We start from the raw sequence: 15,000 nt of genomic DNA on the forward strand, positions 1-15,000 counted from the left end.
TCACAACTTTAATACCGCCTTAACTACTATTATCCATACTAAGGAAGAGATTTATGATCTTCAATAAGAATTGTGCACACAGAGAGTCGTCCGTAGAAGATCTTGTACTCAAAGTATACATCTAAGGGTACGTACAAATATTTTTTCTAACAATTTTATTGATCAACCAGTGTAGGATCTGACCCGGGCCTATTATGATATTGCTGTATATCCAGAATCGTGCCCTGTCAATAGAATTCTATCACTGGCCATAATATCTCGAGGCACAAGTCACGGAATTAACGTCATTATCAAGCCCAGTCGACGGTCTGCCATATTCTTCCGTTGTTTTCTGTCATGAATGATTTGCTGTGCCATAAGGTCAGTCGAAGAAAGACCCAGTTGATTAATCAAAGGTGAAGTCATTGTGACCTCATGACCAACTGACTTACGATACTAAATTTACTTCTCGTTTCGTTATATATATAAATATATCCGAATGCTTGTTTTGCTTAATGGATATTTCTTGTAATATGCGTCTTTCATATTACTGCAATGCGTTTAGTTAAAATTCCACTACATCCGCCAGATGTAACCTTACGCGTTTCTAATCTAATTAATGCTATGCGTTCAGCTAAAAAAACAAGACAAAAAACGCAACAAATCCGCCAGCCCGACATAACTTACCAACACACAAACAATGTGTAATTTTAAACGTTTATAGTCTGAGTGATACAATTTATCGAGAACTACTCATAAAAATGGCTGGTTAAAAACAATAACAAAAAGCTTAGTGATGTCAATTTTGTTCCTTCTATTTGATATGCTATAAATACCATTCAAAAGTTTCTTCTTTTTCTGCTTCCACAACAATGAAGACAAAGATCAATAGCCTGCACACATAAACTCACATACAAAAACTTACACATAAGTGTAGGGGCATTGCTGGGGATAAACAGTTACGTATATATATATATATATATATATATATATATATATATATATATATATATATATATGTGTGTGTTTGTGTGTGTGTGTGTGCGTGTGTGTGTGTGTGTGTTACGTAACATATAAAATCTCAAACATTGCTCGTAATGCTCATAGATCTCATCTTTCTACCAACGGATATATATATATATATATATATATATATATATATATATATATATATATATATATATATATATATATATATATATATATATCCAGTGTACTGCTATCTCGATTAACAATGGGTAAACCCTGGAATCGACTTAAATAATTTTCAACATTGGTTACTATTACTTGTTTTGCGTTCCGTTTGGTGTTAACTAATGCTGAACGAAACAGGTTCCATGTTCCCCGAGACGTGAAAAGAGAAACATTGTTGTTCCTGTCATGACGCTCATTACTTTGCCACACTACATGATGAATAAACGAATTATTAAAGTGTTTCATATTGACACAGATACTTAACAAGTTAACTACATGTACTCTGGAAAAAAAAACAAACTTGTATTTAAAAGTTTGGCCAGACAACTTGTCCTTCAAATATCGATCGATTTAAATGAACACATCTTGGCAAAAAAGCTTTCAAACCTGGGACTTTGCTAAGTCCCAGGTTTTAGAGTTTATGCCAAACTGAGGACCATTTAAACGATCGATATTTGAAAGACGAGTTTTCAGGCCAAATTTTTTCCAGAGTACGACAGTTATCTCGTTAAGTATCACGAACGCCTTTTAATACAACACATTCAGTCCATAATAATACGATCTTGCATTTCGGATATCTCTACTTGCACGCCTTTAAAATCAAATCACCAAACATAATGGGATCAGAGTAGAAGGTTAATATGACTCAGGAAATAGCTTCTCAACAGATTCAAATGCTTAAGATCTTTTCACAACCGACTGTCAGGTGCAATTAATTAGTCTATAAAATTTTTAAAAATATGATGACGTATAATTTACAGATATCCTGATGATTTTGACCAAAAAAATGTAATCCCTACTATCAAAATATTAACATGATCCATAATTTTGTTTGAAGTTATAAAAGTAACATTCCTTCTAATATTAAGGTTTATGAGTTTTCATTAAATTCTTGATATATTGATATAAGTAATCAAATATTTGCATCTGTAGTTCTAAGTAGTCTCAAATCCTTGCTTGACAACTAGTAATTGCCTGTATTTGTCAAATGAAGAAGTTTTATTCCCGATATCCAACTCCAGTATAGGTACCTTGGTGGAAGAAAATTTTCATTTCTACGTTGCCTGACTTGCGTCAAATCTGGAGAGACCCAGCCACACATTTCAAATGATCAAATCAAGAGGATGGATCCGGAATCCAGTCCAATTATTCATTTTAGGAAACTAATGCGAAAATCGTAACACCGATTATACCAACATTGTCTTTGTAAAACCAATAAGGCGGCATTGTCTAACTAATTGTTGGAGCAAGTTGTCACTCAAGAATGATAAACGCTTTAAAGCGCTTAGTGATTTAAATGTGACTCAACAAATAATGAACCTCGCTGATTCTTAACTACCAACGTATACAAACTTTTAACCTTTGATATATTATTGCTTTTGACATGGCAAATCACAGGTTTGTGCCGACCTTACGTAGGACCTCTCCTTTTCTATAATGAACACACCTGGAACGTAAATCTAATTACTTCACCGTGAGACCTCGGTTCACACTAGTTCATATTAATTATCTAGTTTCAATATTGGATACATTATAACAGAAATACTAAGCTTTCATTACGCTATTCTTTTAGAGACCAAAATAAAAGTGAAGTTGATGGCTGAGAGGATAGGGAATAGCGCTGTAACACATGGACAAAACGCTTTCTTTCCTTTTGGCTAAAAAGGATGACTGAGATTAATATTGCCTTCATTTTAACAAGCATCGTTTGACCATGTTCGTTATTTTCTTCTTTGCGGATAATTATAATCATGTAAACATTGAAATTGACAATTTTATTGTTTGTTGACAAAAGATAGTAAGACAAAATGCGACAGTTTGTCCAATTTACAATTGAAGAATATAAGTTTAGCTTTTCTATAGAGCAATATCCATTGAATGTGTTCAAAGTGTTTTACAATGGATCCCGAGCCAACAGCAATGCAACAAATTTAGGACGAGATATGAGGTCTTTGAGTCGTTATTACAATCTTTTTACACAATTCTGTTACCGACCATATACTCATTGTACACCTGAGTGGAGTAAATGTAAACAAATTTTTCTAAGGTCTCAACTTTTCGTCACTTAAAGTGGGATCCGATCCGGGGACCTACCGGTCCGAATTCGAGTTTCATGCCACAATACCATACCGCAAAGTCGCTTTCCACCTGTCTGTGTATCATACCTTGTAATTGTGGTAAAATAGTAATAATTGGCATTTGTTTACGGCCCTATCCCGATTTATCAGGCTCTAGGTGTTCAAAGTGATGCAGTATGAACATATTATGGTGAACGGGTTTTCAATTATTTATTATTGTTCACCAATCAAAATTAGTTACATAAGATATCGAATTGATATTCAAAGGCGAAAGTAGTATAAAGCGAGACACGTGTATGTAGTTTTATAGCAATATTTGCTACCCTGGCCAATCGCAAAATACTTTACGCCAGATCTAACAGACCCAGCAAAAAGAAACAAAAAGAAACAAAGAAAACAATAATACACACCCGAAATGCCCCCCCCCCCCCCAAAAAAAAAAAAAACCCCAAAACAAACAAACAAAATAACAACAACAACAACAAAAACAAAAAAAAAAAAAAAATAACAAACTCCCCCAAAAAACCAAACGGTTAAGTTGTTTGTATGTCTTGGTACAAATTTTGTGATAAATAGAGTGTGAAAAAATAGCCAAAGGTATTTTTTGATGGGCTGATTGTATGTGTGGCGAAAAAAACTAGAATGTCCTTGACATAGATGCTTCCTTGCATAATAACACTGATTTACAAAGAAGTAACAAATACACTTCACTTTTCTGAAAAGAATACTCGTATTTAAATATTTGGTAAGAAAACTCTTCCCTTCAAATAATGGTCGATTTAAATGACCCTCATCTTGGCAAAAAATCACAAACCTGGGACTTCGCGAAGTTTATCAGAAGTTATCACTCAACTGATTCAAATGATGAGTAACAGAAGTAAAATGATACTAAACAGTCGTTGAAGCCAGAATTGTATTATTCCCTAAAAGTTATATTTAGATAGTGTTTATTTAATGGCAAGCACCAGACTCTTAAGCGATTTGCATTTCTTTCAGATATGATACTGTTAGTTGTCACACATTTTAAAGACAACAGCCTACACCGGGAAGCATCCAGCTGTTTACATCTATCTTCGATTAGACGAGGGAAATTTGTACACAAAAAACAACAACTTTAGTGTGTGTGCATTCTATAATTCTCAGATCAAAACTTCGATAGATTTAGTTCGATTTGTTGAGGGCCAACATTTTACAACGCAGTGTAACTCTTAGAAGTTGAAAAATGCTAATAGTAAGATTGTCATTTGATTATTCGCTTTGAGAAAGGTTACATTACGTTATTTAAACGTTCTCTTCCCTCCAATATATTATTGAAATCCCCAAAATACTTGAATATGTAAACACACCTAACAGGCAAAACGTATCGTTTTGTAATCTTTTGTATTTTGAAAATTTTGTGATTTCTATATGTTAATTCCTGGACATGTTTACTTCGTTGTGCTTGTTAAAACCCACTGTTTCTTATTATATAGTTTTTATCAAATCTTAAGAAAGGACTGCTCTATAATTCTGTGTTTTAACATGGAAACTGTAAGTTTTAAAAGATTTGTACACAATCACTTAATGGCGCCCTCTCCTACAAACATGGTTCACCTTATTTTTAGCCGTGACTTACCACCACCATTATTTTAAAAATTGTGAACACTTTTATTCAACATCTGATATTTACAACAGGCCCCAAGGCTGTAAGCGTAAACAACATCATAAAATTCCAATTGCGATTTTTAACTTTACTGATCCGGTTTATTACAATATTAAAGAACAGGCCTCGGGGTGACAGAAGGAAACAGGACAACATTCCAACGGTGACTACTCGTCGTCCACCCCGCCCCCACAAATACCCTCGTCCACCACCAACACTTGTAACTGTACCTACCACAAAAAGTATCACGACCGACAACAATAACATCGGAAGAACTACCTAAATGATTTATTAACTGAGAAGAACTTTGACATACCATTTATTTATAGTAGAGACATGGCTCTCGCCGTCTGGAGATGACCCAGTTGCAAAGGCAATGACACCCCCTGGTACCAATTTAGATCCTATCCAAGGAAAGATCAGCGAAAATTATCTAAACATGTGGAAACCCTCGAAATGCGCTGCAAAACAATAGAGGCCATTGATCTTAGACTATCCCTCCAGAGCAAGATACAACATCAACTGCATCTACCGACCGCCAGCAAACAAGAAAACTAACATTTCCCAATGTTAGGAAAGGAATCAACGAGATTATAACATTGCAACACACGCGTCATGGCCATTTAATCATACTCGGCGACTTTAATTTTCATTTCGACAACGTCACAGACACCGCTAAATTGCGTGAGTCATTATCGGAGAACAACATGTGCCAGATAGTGACAGCGCCAACCCATTCTGCTGGTCATATTTTAGGTTGGGTAATTATGGAAAATTCAGAGTCCCAAAAAAAAAAAAAAAACCCAATGCCATCGTCGATTACCCACCTTTTTCGGACCACTCCCTCATTTCTCTCAATCTCGACGTTTCAAAACCATGCCAAGAAACCACCACCACATCAACCAGAAACATCAAAGGGATTAATTTGGACAATTTCAGAGGCGATTTAGATACAATACTTACTCAAAATTCAATGATTTCTCTAGTCCAGTGGAATAGTTGTCTCATTGAAACGCTTGCCAAACATGTGCCATTCCAAACAAGGACCACCGGAAGTATGCTCCGTGTTATACGTCGGACGTTAAAGACGCTTAAACAATTTCGTCGTGTATCAAATTAATCTATTTTGTCAAAACTTTTGGAGAACGTAGGATTGACATAATTATCATCTCATCTTAAGAACAACAGTTTGGAAAAACCTTTCCAGTCAGAAAACAACACAGTCGTGAAACGGCGCTTCTTAAATTTTTTAATGACTTATTAAGTAACGTCGATGCTAACAATATCAATGTATTATGCTTTTTAGATCTTTCAGATGCTTTTGACACCATTGATCGTAAACTTTTGTTAAGAAGACTAAAAAATACGTTCGAGGTAAAATGAATTGCCCTTAAATGGTTTACATCATATTTACAGGATCGATGGCAGACTGTCGTGGTGAATGGTGTTCAGTCAGAGCAAGTTTTACTAAACTTTGGAGTGCCACATGGCTCTTTTTTTGGTCCTGTTTTTTTAATATGCAGCCCCTTTCTAGTGTGATATCCAGATTCAATCTGAGTTATCATTTTTATGCAGATGATATGCACATTTATGATTCAGTACCCCTAAGTAGTTTACAATTCTTAATACAACGAATTTCGAGCTATTTTAGTGAAATTAAATTATGGATATACCAATACAAGTTAAACTTAAATGATAGTAAAACTGAGATCTTAATATGTGTAAGGCCGAGTATCCTTAAACAGACAAATAAATCACCTATTGCTCTCGTAAATAGTACAATAGAATGTTCAAATTAAGCAAAAAATATTGCCGTCATCATTGATAAAGGTATTTCAATAACAAGCCACGTGAATAGCACCATACAATCTAAGTACATAGAAATGAAAAAAAAGAAAAATTCGTTATTTAATAATTCGTAATTCTAATTAATCCCCTTGTTTTATCCAAATTGGTCTATTGTAACTCCCTTTGGGCGAATTTAGCTAAAGACAAAATGAGTAAACTTCAGGATGCTCAAAATAACGCAGCCAGACTCATTGTACGCAATAACAAAAAATACCCGTCAGCAACTCTCCTTCTTCGTGAGTTTCCTGTGAAACAAACGAGTTGCCTATAGGATTTGTACTGTTGTCTACAAATCCCTGAGCACGAACAGTCCCTCCTATATTAAAGACCTTCTAAACATATATGTCCCCAATAGAAACTTGAGGTCAAGCAATGACCAATCAATCCTTGTCAAACCTAAGACATTGCGTAAAATAGGTGAACGATCTTTTCAATTTTCGACCTCCCATTTTTGGAACTCTCTCCCATCACACGTGAAATACTCGGATTCGTTGGCAACTTTCAAATCTGGCTTAATGTTTGATCTTTTTACGCCATAAGTTGCCATCCTATTATCACATTTTTTTTTGTTGAATTGAATTCGAATCACTTTTACATCAACACTTGTCTGGCCGTAATATGTTTTGTTTTATATTACTTTAAAGCGCTTAGAGCATGTGACAACTGGGTAAAGCTCTATAAAAATATCATTTATTATTATTATTATTGTTATTATTATTATTATTATTATTATTATTATTATTATTATTTTATTATTATTAAGTTTGAATGGCAATTTGTTATATAAAGTCGCAGAATGAGCCTTGAAACAAATCGAAAATATTTAAGATTTAGATTGCCGTTAAATCTGGCTTTATCCTGCATGTACATGCATCTCATCAATTACATTCCGAATTAGACTGCATTCCTCGTGTCACTTTACAAAGGCTTCCTATTCTTCTGGTTTAAGTGCTGTGTTACAATGAGGTCTATTATATGATTTGTTTTGTTTCTCCCCTCTTAATTAGTAGTTAGCAGTTTATTGTTTTGTTACCAATAATTAGACTAGATGCACGATTATAGCAGCTATAACTGGCTTAGTGAATACTTGAGATGCTTTAATTATTAATAGATTTGGAGCATTCTATTGAGCAAATTAGAATACAGAAATCAGATGAGCACTCAAGTTTTGTTAAAATTAGCAAAAACTGTTTGTTGAAATGGTTATCGAACGGCACTCGATCAATATTTTCATTGATAAAAGTGTCTCGTTAAGAACGAATAGGACATGTGTCTCGACTCATTTTGTTTCAAAATTGAATAGTAAGGACTATTAGCATTTTTATTTCATGCACCAAGATACAGAGGTAATTTTGAACTGATTTGGTTTGTTTTGTAAAATATGATGAAAATGAAATTCTTTGAATCAAATATCACCAGACGTAGCTGCTGGTTTTTCTTAGGAGTAATAAGCCAGATTCCGATGACGGTACCTTCGAGGAAAATAAATAGATGAATCAATAAAATAAACTTCCTTTCATTTATCACCAGGGGAATTTCTTTTCTTTCTGTCTCGAGAAAAGACCAAAATAATCCAAAAGTGAACAATAAGGGCTATGTTTCCTGCCCAAGAAAGTATAATGAGTCGCCGAAACCAGGCTCGAACTAGGGTCTCAATTAACCATCAAACCATTCACGCCCCCCCCCCCCCCCCAACCACTATTTTGCACTCTCGTCCAGCTTAAGATATAGCTGAATGAAAATTGATTGAGAGCAATCGTGTGGGATTGATATTTATTTAAACCAATGTTCTTTTCAAGAGCTTTATTTTGAGGAAGTAGTAGAGGTAATAGTTATAGTATTAGTAGTAGTAGTTAGTAGTAGTAGTAGTAGTAGTAGTAGTAGTAGTAGTAGTAGTAGTAGTAGTAGTAGTAGTAGTAGTAGTAGTAGTAGTTAGTAGTAGTAGTTAGTAGTAGTAGTAGTAGTAGTAGTAGTAGTAGTAGTAGTAGTAGTAGTAGTAGTAGTAGTAGTAGTAGTAGTAGTAGTAGTAGTATAGTAGTAGTAGTAGTAGTAGTAGTAGTAGTAGTAGTATAGTAGTAGTAGTAGTAGTAGTAGTAGTTAGTAGTAGTAGTAGTAGTAGTAGTAGTAGTAGTAGTAGTAGTAGTAGTAGTAGTAGTAGTAGTAGTAGTAGTAGTAGTAGTAGTAGTACAGAGTGAGAGAGAGTGAGAGAGAGAGAGAGAGAGAGAGAGAGAGAGAGAGAGTGAGAGAGAGAAGAGAAACAAAAGGAAGAAAGAAAGAAAGAAAGAAAGAAAGAGAGAGAGAGAGAGAGAGAGAGAGAGAGAGAGAGAGAGAGAGAGAGAGAGAGATTCACGTGGGGTGCTTTAGTTCAATCATTTTTAATCGTGTTTTTAAGTTGATTTGATAATTTGCCTCGTTGAGCTAATCAAGTGATGCAATCATCATAGAATGGATTACATTATATGGTAAATATGTGAGAAATAAGCCAATTATTTATATCTGTGATATTCTGAACTTATTATCACTAAAACTCTTTGTTTTGTTGTTTTTTATTTTTCATGCCACAAACGAGAATATATTTCGGGAATGATTCTGATGGGCCAGGGTCAGGTGGCTGCACCTTTTCACTTCATCTTTTGAGAGGTTAACCTTCGAGTGTGAGATTGATATACTGGCTTTTATTATTTTCTTTTCAATCAATGTACAGCTCGGAACAGGAATTCCACATCACTGCCCAGGTAGCACACTGAGCTTTTAAGAAATCAAAAACTGAATCTGAGTTACTGGTCTATCCTGAGTATCAAGGAAAAACTAGCTAAGTTTTAAATCAAACCAAGATCACCTCAATATATTAAAAATCGTTTACTAGAGCAGTTATCTATAACTTTCCTGAAAATTTCAATAGGCGGTCCACGACTGGTGGGGGCAGTGTGCATGATTAATCTCCCTGCTCTTCATTTCCAGATGCTGATTTCATTCAAAAGAAATCGGTTCAAGTAACAATTTAGATTGTGTCTTTAAAGAAAGGAACGGAAATTACTGTTTATCCTGTGTCTTAAATTTCTTCATCGCTATCAGTATAATTGACAAATCTCTTAGCATCGCGACCACTCCCCCCCCCCCCCTCTCCGCCAACAGCAGAAGCGGCAACCGTTTCAAAAAGTCATCAAAAGTGGCTCGTGAGATACGGCTTCGCGGCCCCAAAGGGCACTGAAGACTCCAGTTTGAGATCCACTAATGACTTGAGTCTGCATATTCTTGTTTGAAATTCTTAACAAGATGTCTGCCATTAAAAACATTTTACGAACAAATAAGTATACATTGTTATTGTTGATTACTTTTACCTTTATCATAAAATTGGCCGGAAATAGAATTTGACATGAAAAATGAAATATATATATATAGTAGCTATTGATATAAAATTTGTGATATCAATCTTTGAGGCTTGATATAACTATCTAGTTAGAAATGCATTACCTATACGAACTGAAAGCAATACAATTTTTGCTCGTGCTTATATTCTATCACTATCAATACAATGTGACACACCACCACAATTTAGTGCTTTGTCCGTGTGAACCAAATGCAGAAAGATGAATTTAACCGGGCTCTGGAAAGCCACGTATTTAAAAATTTGGTTAGAAACTCGTCCTTCAAATATCGATCGATTTAAATTACCCTCAAATTGGCAAAAACTCTCAAACCTCGTGAGTTTTCTGGCAAAATGTTTAAAAACGTGTTTTTACAGAGTGCGGCAGTAAACTGGTTAAAGCGGAAATGGTCAGAAATAAGGTATGCTCATTCTCCAGGTAATGAAATGATTGTTTTTATTTACTTCTCCATAAAGCATGCGATACCCGTGCATTTAACTAAAACGCCATACTTTTCATGATGGATTGACATTTTTCTTAACCCCGGCAAAATACCGGTTAAAGTCTTAACGATTTTTTCTGTTAAGATATGACGCTCCCTCTTAATATGTGATGTCAGTATATCGTGAGTTGTTTCAATTCTGCATTCTTTTGTTTTAATTAAGGGAGTAGGATATGATCCCAAAACGTTTTTTTCTTTCTTAAAATTTCTAAAATTTACAGACGTGCACCGCCCCCCCCCCTAACACACACACACACACACACACACACACACACACACAAACATAAATAGCTACTGCTTTCTCTTTAAAAAAAAAGACTAGATATGCCAAGTAAGAAAAAACTCGTACTCCAATTATAAACAGAATATGACATGAACAAGAACGGATCCAAGGGTCCGAGGCTGAAATTGTCAGGCCACAAGACCAGAAAGATGCACACTGAATAAATTGATTGGAAACAATATCATCATCTCACAAGACATTTTGAGTCTGGGCATTGAAGAATTCCACATGACTTGCTGGAATCCGAAATTCTTTTATGCCAGGTATATCATTTTGCAGGACAGATTAATGGGAAAGCTGACGACAGGCATCAGCTATCGAGATGGTACGTACGGCAAGCGATAAAGGAGATGAGTGTAAAGACCGTTATGGCAACCACTACCGTACTTTGACAAAACACTATAATATTTGTACATTGTGGCCTGAAAATTTTACTTTAAAAAAGCAATCGATTAAAATGATCCTCACATTGTAAAATATTCTCAAACTTATAGCTTTGAAGTGTTGAATTTGAGAATATTATATTGCAAGATTTCGAATTGAAAAAAAACCCTTTATGCTCAAAAACAAAAGTTGCTTTGCAAAATGCCTGGTATGAGAGTTTTTGTCAAAAAGATGGTCATTTATAATAATATCGATTGACATTTAATTTGAAGGACGACTTTCCTGGTCGAATTTTTAGATACGCACGACAATTAACTTGTTAATCGATCGAAATTTGATGTAGATCTAAATTCATTCTTGATAAAAATAATAATAATAATAATAATAATAATAATAATAATAATAATAATAATAATAATAATAATAATAATAATAATAATAATAATAATATATATATATACATATATTGACATGGTACGGAACAGGAAGTTGGACAACATGGCTGACACCTGTTGACATTGAGCTTCGGCTCAGTGGATAGTCTTATGTTTCCATTTATTCACTGTGTGGAATCTTTAATTTTTACCTGATGTGGACTAATCTTAATATTGGAACTTTTAACTTAAGAGCTATTAAAAGTAACATTCGAAAGGAACAACTGTGTCAAGATTTAGAAAGTTATAAAATCGATGTGTTGTGTTTACAAGAGACGAAGATCCAAGATGGCGTCAACCAAACAATACATGGTCACAGACTGCTGTGCTTTGCTTCCAGTTCACCTCACTATGGATGTGGATTTCTCATAAATAAAAACTGCAGGGATTTGACTAGTGACGAATGGAATGTTTCGGACAGAATATGTGTTCTTGAGCTTAAGTGTAAGATCAATTCAAGGAACCAGAATAACGATAACAAAGACGATCACGGTAAGAAGACGTTCACTATCTCATTCGTAAATGTTTACGCACCAACAAGTCAACGCGCAAAACAATACCCAGAGGAAACTGATAAACTTTACAAAGACCTAGACGATACACTGAACAAAATAGGAAACAAATCAATATTAATAATTGCTGGAGATTTTAATGCCAAAGTAGGAAAACGTCTCGACAGTGACACACTATGTTTAGGATCATACTCAAAAGGAAAACGTAACGATAACGGAGAAAAATTAGTCCAGTTCTGTGAACAGAGAAAACTTTTCATAACAAACAGTGCTTTCAACCACCCATCAAGACACCAGACAACATGGGTAGGACAAAGGAAAGACCAAACCCAAGACAAAATGATAACAATACACAACCAAATAGACTATATCATATGTCGACACCGCCATAAACACTACTCAACCAACTCGCGATCATACGGTGGTACACTGCTAACATCCGATCACAAACTTGTAAAAACGAATTTCAACATAAATGTGTACAGACAACGAAGACAGAAAGGTAAAACGGCAGTCAAAATAAACACGGCAAAAATAGTAAATGAGCAAGAATGTCGCATTCATTACCAATATGAACTTAACTCAAGTCTATGGAAAATAAAGCAAAACAGTAATCCAAACAATGAATGGAAAGAGACGCAAGCGGCAATGAAATATGCGGGGGAAGAAAGTGCAGGCTCTATTAATACAACTAAGAACAAACCAAATCGAACGCCTAACATCGCTATTAATGATCTATCGCGGCAACAAAAAGAACTTAGGATCAGGATACAAAACACGAAAGACTCGAAAGAAATAATAAACTTGAAAACGGAACGAAACAAAATACTGCATTCAATTCGATCACTTACAATAAAACACAGAAACGAGGAATTAGACAAAAAAGTGGAAGACATAGAAAAGTCCAAAAATAACGCATCGTCTATGTTCAAAGCGACGAAATCTCTGAACCGAAAACCATTCGAGAACCCAAAACTACAGGACAAATTTGGCAAACAGACAACAAATCCCAACGATATCCTTGACATTGTAACTGACCACTTCCAGCAGAAATTTCACAAACAAGTCTCACAAATATCGCCCTTCTCAGGAAACCCTAGAGACCTAAACAACCGCATCACAACAACTGAAGTTAGAAATAGCATAAAGTGCCTAAACAATAACAGATCCCCAGGCGAAGATGAAATTCCCGCTGAATTGCTGAAATGCGGTACCCTCTCCCTGGATCTGAGCATTGAAAACATAATGAACAAAACATTCTCAACACACAAAGACTGGGACATAAACAGCGGTGTCCTAATTACAATACAAAAACCAGGAAAAACGAAAGGACCCGTAAACAACCTGCGCCCAATAACATTACTGAATACCATAAGAAAAACACTGTCAACTATTGTCCTCAACAGAATTAGACCGAAAATAGAAAATTATCTATCACATAGCCAAAGCGGGTTTCGCCAAGACCGAAGCACATCGGACGTTGTATGGACACATAAATGGTTGGCAGCAAAGGCACTCAAAGAAAACATATCCATAACAATAACCGGAATCGATATGTCCGCAGCCTTTGATACGATCGACAGAGGAAAACTTTTGGAGATATTAACAGAAATAGTAGACGAAGACGAGCTCCGAATAATCCGATTTCTCCTCAGCAACACAAAGATACAACCAAGGATATACGGGCCACAAAACAGACGCAGTTCGAAAGTAACATCGGAACCCCCCAAGGAGATAGTCTGAGCCCGATTCTGTTCACAATATACTTAGAACACGCTCTGAAAGAAGTTCGAAAAGTCATTCCAAAACCAACGACTCATATTGAGAATGCAATCCCTAGAGAAATCGCCTATGCAGATGATGTCGATTTTATTGGATCAACACCAGCAAATATAGACATCATACAAAATACCCTCATGAAATATAACCTCCAAGTCAATGCCAATAAAACCGAATTTACAACAATATCGAGGAACAAAGAGGAATGGAAAAGAACAAAGAAAGTCGGCTCACTAATTGGAGACACCGAGGATGTACAAAGAAGAAAACAGCTATCAAACGCCGCACTCAGTAAACTCACCAATGTATGGATTAGAGGTGACAAAATAAAGAGAAAAACCAAACTGAAACTGTACCATGCTCTTGTAAAACCGGTACTTCTGTATAACTGCGGCACTTGGGCGTTGACAAAATCCGAAGAAGAACATCTGGATGCCTTCCATCGCACACAGCTAAGAAGGGTACTGGACATCAAATACCCCAAAAAGATCTCAAATGAATCACTCTATAAGATCACAAAAGAAAGACCAATCTCCCTTGACATTTTACAACAACGATGGCAACTTTTCGGTCACATACTACGCAGGGACAAAAACATACCAGCAAACCAAGCCATGTCGGGATACTTCCAAAAACACGGGAACCTTTTCAGAGGAAGACCGATCACAACACTCCCTGTGATCCTAAACAAAAACCTCACAACACTTGGACAAAGCATTAGTCTCATAACGGCAAGGGACCTTGAAAATCTGAGAACCCTAGCAGAGGACCGGCAATATTGGAGACACCTCACACAGGAAATACTGGAAACAGCCAAGGCGACCCGATCTTTCGGTCGAGACGCGAAAGGCATCTAAGAAAGTATACATATATATATTTTGTCAGGTTACATCGGAGCCGTTGGTATGCATTTTGATAACACCTGACAGATTGATAATAATATGGACAACTTATAACACTCTTGCCGTTGGACTGCATTTCTCATCACCTGAGTCTA

The 15,000-nt window shown here is 35.6% G+C and overlaps 1 protein-coding gene across 3 annotated transcripts in view; it reads right to left on the reverse strand.

Moving 5' to 3' along the window:
• LOC144965448 (parathyroid hormone/parathyroid hormone-related peptide receptor-like) overlaps positions 1–15,000 on the reverse strand; it is a 143,322-nt gene that overhangs the window by 118,941 nt on the left and 9,381 nt on the right. The window lies entirely within an intron of this gene.

The sequence above is a fragment of the Berghia stephanieae genome, chromosome 2 (assembly GCF_034508935.2).
Source record: "Berghia stephanieae isolate SIO BIC M18660-M18661 chromosome 2, UCSD_Bste_1.3, whole genome shotgun sequence".
Taxonomy (NCBI): Eukaryota; Metazoa; Mollusca; class Gastropoda; order Nudibranchia; family Aeolidiidae; genus Berghia; species Berghia stephanieae.